The 4,876-nt window shown below is 41.6% G+C and overlaps 1 protein-coding gene across 4 annotated transcripts in view; it reads right to left on the bottom strand.

Moving 5' to 3' along the window:
• The window catches only part of LOC101864498 (coiled-coil-helix-coiled-coil-helix domain-containing protein 1), a 17,026-nt gene that overhangs the window by 1,305 nt on the left and 10,845 nt on the right, over positions 1-4,876 (bottom strand). The window lies entirely within an intron of this gene.

Raw genomic sequence — 4,876 nt, 5'->3', positions numbered from 1 at the left:
GGTGTAAAGAGAACCGTTTCACAAAGTGGTTCTCGCTTTTAAAAACAAAACGGTTCCAGTTCAAAGTGTCATCCACTTCGTTTTCTCAGAATCGCCACAAAGTCAAAGCAATCAGAATTATTAACAAAGACTGGGTGGCCAATGCATTGGCCTTTACAAAAAATTTGTGGATAGCAGCATTTAAAAAAATTATAAAGGTGTTATTTTAAAAATCCGAGACTTTATAATTTATACCACAAATTTTAAACATTTTTAGTAAAAATATTGACCTAAACCAAGCCGTGCTAGGAATAGTTGTGAATGCAACCAACTTGTGTTTCGCGAGCTCACATTATGACATTATGCAGTAAAACTCTTACTAAAACAAGACTAAAGACTGGGTGCAATCTATCTATTACTGACAATTATCTATGAGTATGAACCGGTGCATCGGGAAACGGGTGCCAGCCAGCCCGGCACCAGACTCAGAGCGCAGCAGCAGAAGACGCAGTTTGTCGCTGGGTGCGTGCGTTGTGTGGCCTCCGCGCCAGTGGCGCCCATACTTCATCGGTGTGCGCCGAGTGTGCGCGCCTGGCCGGACGTGACGTGAGCCGAGGTGACGTGCAGAAGTGGGGCGGCCATAACTCACGCAGCCACCAAGCCATGAACGCCGGGGATGTTGTCTTTCGTTTCGGAAAACCCTTATTCCAGTCTTCCAGCTTTTGAAGTGTATAGCCGTCTCCTTCACCGTCCCCGCTATCTTGTCTCCCGTTTTGTTTGCGTCTGTTTACGTTTTTATTTATTTTTAGACTTTAATTAAGTTTGAGTAATGGTAAACACATCGATACGATAACGGCTGTTTGGTGCAGGGGAAAGACAAGCAAGGCGGACATAGAGACAGCAGAAGGGAAGATAATAAATGAGACATAGCAGTGTAGACCTCCAACTCCAACATGTCGAGTGTTTATTTTCTTTATTTAAAAAACAACTGTAAACTGTTTATAAAGCCAACGATAAAAATAAAAATAGATCAAACAGAAAACTTGGAACGGTGATGAGGGCAAAGACAAGTTTTTGTGCTTTAAAACGTTTTACGGCACTTGTAACACGATTATGTCATATAAGTGCCGAATATTTGAGATGGGTGGCTGGCGTGTGCTCTGGTGTGGTTCTCTCTTTCTTTCCTTCGAATGTCTATCGTCTTTATCTCTCCTCCTTCTTTTCTCAGTATGTTACTTAACATTAACACCTCTAATCCTCGGCTATTATGTAAGCTAATTAAACTGATTAGAGACGTTACAAGAGAGTAAAATACAAAGAAAAGAAGGAGGAGAGTTTTTAGTTTTAGTAGAGGTTTTACGACGCTCGCAACTGCAAAAGGTCATATGAGCGCCAGAAGATTGGCGGTATTACAAGAGAGTAACAAACATAAAAAAGAAGAAGGGGAGATAAGGACGATAGATGTTTCATAGGAAAGAAGAAGCATACCACACCAGAGCACCCACCAACCACCAACGAAGGAGGAGAGATATGAACGACAGCTGTGTGATAGGAAAGAAGTTAAGCTTTAGTAAGAGTCTTACGGCACTTGTTATACAATAAGGTCATGAATAAGAACCGAAGAATAGATGTGTTACAAGAGAGTAATGTACACAAAAAAGGAGGAGATACGGACGTTAGATATTTGACAGAAAAGAAGCAGCAAACCACGCCACAGTCACCACCAAAGGCAGGATGAAAGCAGCCCGCCTCTCAAACAATCTATTCTAACGTGTGACAAAAACTATTGTCAGTTTAGTTTTAGTCAGTGTTTTACAGCACTTGCAACACAATACGGTATTATAAGTGCCGAAGATTAGAGGTGTTACAAGAGAGTAACTGACACAAAATAGAAGGAGGGGAGATAAGGAGGATAGATGTTTGATAGGAAAGAAGGAGCAAACCAAACCAGAGCACCCGCCAACCACCCAAAAACTATTGTCAGCGGTAAAGAAGGAAAGGAAACCAACAATATGACAGTGTGTAACCCACACTACCCACTGTACTATATACAGAACTGCTTACCATTACCCTGAACTCCAGATGTAACTTAAACGATGACAGGTTGGGGAGGGAGGAGGGGGTAGGGAGGGGAGAGAGATGGAGTGAGGGGGACCGAGAGATAGATAGATAGATAGATAGATAGAGAGAGAGAGAGAGAGAGAGAGAGAGAGAGAGAGAGAGAGAGAGAGAGAGAGAGAGAGAGAGAGAGAGTTTTAGTTTTTTAGTTTTAGTAGAGGTTTTACGGCGCTCGCAACTGCATAAGGTCATATGAGCGCCAGAAGATTAGAGATGTTACAAGAGAGTAACAAATATAAAAAAAGAAAAAGGGGAGATAAGGACAACAGATTTTTTATAGGAAAAAAGAAGCAAAGCACACCAGAGCACCCGCCAACCGCCCACAAGAGAGAGAGAGAGAGAGAGAGAGAGAGAGAGAGAGAGAGGGGGGAGGAGAGCGAGAGGGGGGGAGATAGAGATGAAGAGAGAGTGGTAGATAGATAGATAGATAGATAGATAGATAGATAGATAGATAGATAGATAGATAGATAGATAGATAGATAGATGGGTGGATGGAGGGATGGATATATAGAAAGATCGACGGATAGATAGATAGATAGAGAGAGAAAGCGAGAGAGAGCGAGAGAGAGAGATAGAGATAGAGAGAGAGAGAGAGAGAGAGAGAGAGCGAGAGAGAGAGAGAGAGAGAGAGAGAGAGAGCGAGAGCTGGCAGACAACAGCCTGTGATTATGGAGCCCGTGGTGCCAAGACAGGAACAGAAACAGCCCCGACAAAATAAACAGCCGGTAATTAAAAGCAAAACAAAACAAGACAAATGGAGAGAAAAACACGACGGGAACAAGATTTTGGATCCAACTTTGGGGAAAAAAACACAAAAAATAGAAACACAAAAACACAAAAACCCCAACAGAACAGGAAAGAGCCAGGTCGTGGAAAAGCCCAGCCGCCCCCCCCACCCTCCCCTCACCCCCAAAATCAACTCACCAAACACACAAATAAACAACACACACACTTTCACGCATAAAAAGACAAGATTCCGCAGGGGCGAAGCGTCTATATAATCAAATAATCACTGCTTCCCTTCCTAATTTTGAAACATTGTCGCTGTCAAATTCACCCTTAAACGTAAACCTCTTAAATTAAATGTAAAAAGACGTTCGTAATCAACAATGAACAGTATGCCTAACATTCAAAACGGTTTCACGGCCACAGAAATAGCCCCCTCACGGGCCACTCCATAAGCAGTCGCAAGCTTTGATTAAGTAAGCTTAAAGTGAGTCTGGAAGAGTCTACCTATAAAGTTGAAGGGAACATGTACATAGCAGTCCAAGCTGTTTAATTGCCACATATACCTTGTTCACCCCTTTGGGGCCAGTTATAATCAATCTCAAGCCCTGATTATGAATGCTAACTAACGCTGGTCGAGTCTACCTCACAAATGTGAGGGGAACTAACTCCTAATAATCTCTTGACTGCTGCGTGTGCTTGGTTTTTTTCCTCGACTTTTTACCGTCCTATAATCAGATCGTGACCTCGATTATGACACCAGCTCCTGGCCGCGAAAGGCTAACAAAAACAGCCAAATGTGAAATCTAAAAAATGATAATTGTCATGTTCTACCAAAGAGTTAGACTTACTGGTAGATCTATAACATATAGATCTAGTACTGACATCTCTACTTCTTTGCTTTGTGTTTATGTATTCACATTTAAAGTTAAATTAATTTTAGTTGGAACTGATATTTAATACGATACTTTCCCGATTATTTTGGCGGTTGAACATACAATATGAATTCCGGATTTGTTTTCATTCACAACTCAGAGTCGCCGCCTCGAGTAAGATTCTTGTGTGATATCTACAGGCCATATCTGGTCCTGTTTCACTTTGATTACCCTGTCAAACAAGTCAGCCTTCGCCCCTGAGATTCCGTCCAAGAAAGCCGTTGGTGGCACAAACTCGATCAATCCACTAAGCTCGCTCAGCTGATTTCACGCTGGACTATAATAATAATAATAATAATAATAATAATAATAATAATAATAATAATAATAATAATAATGATGATGATGATGATGATGATGATCATAATAATAATAACAATACTAATACATGTAATAATAATAATAATAATAATAATAATAATAATAATAATAATAATAATAATAATAATAATAATAATAATAATAATAATAATAATAATAATAATACATAGCATCTTTACATAATCATAGAGCACATCCCCGCTCAACAGCATGTTCTATGGGCTTTACAAGCTATATGATCTTAAAACACTCAGAAACATTATCGTCTCCCCCTGATTGCACGCGCTCACTCAAACACGAACAAACTGACAAGATGTTTCCCTCCAGGGTACCCGTTCCCATCTGGGTGAAGCGAGGACATATCGTGTAAAGCGCCTTTCTCCACTGACAAAACGTCGGGCACCTGACGGGATTCGAACCCACGACTTTTCAGTTGCAAGTCCAAAGGCCTATGATCACTACACCACCAACTAAAAGTACAAGGTTGACAGATAATCCAGGTTTCAATCCCAAACGGGGGTGTTCACGAGCGTGGCTTGTTTGAGAAGTTATCTAAAGGGTCTCCTCACAGTCGACTCGGTCCTACCTGAAATGGCGCGCGGGAGGGGGGGGGGGGGGGGTAGTAGTGGCCTAGAGGCTAAGGTCTTCGCCTCTCATTCATTCGAAGGTCCTGGGTTCGAATCCGGGTAGCCACAGATAAAGAAATTCTCTAAAATTGTCTCCTTTCACTTCCGTTCCTGCTTTCTAACAATGTTTTGTGGTTTTCTTTTGTCTCCACTCTCTGCCCCCACCCCTCA

This window comes from Aplysia californica, unplaced genomic scaffold (genome assembly GCF_000002075.1).
Source record: "Aplysia californica isolate F4 #8 unplaced genomic scaffold, AplCal3.0 scaffold01212, whole genome shotgun sequence".
NCBI classification, from domain to species: Eukaryota; Metazoa; Mollusca; class Gastropoda; order Aplysiida; family Aplysiidae; genus Aplysia; species Aplysia californica.
The sequence above is the reverse complement of the archived record's forward strand: the minus strand, read 5'-3'. Positions and strand labels throughout refer to the sequence as shown.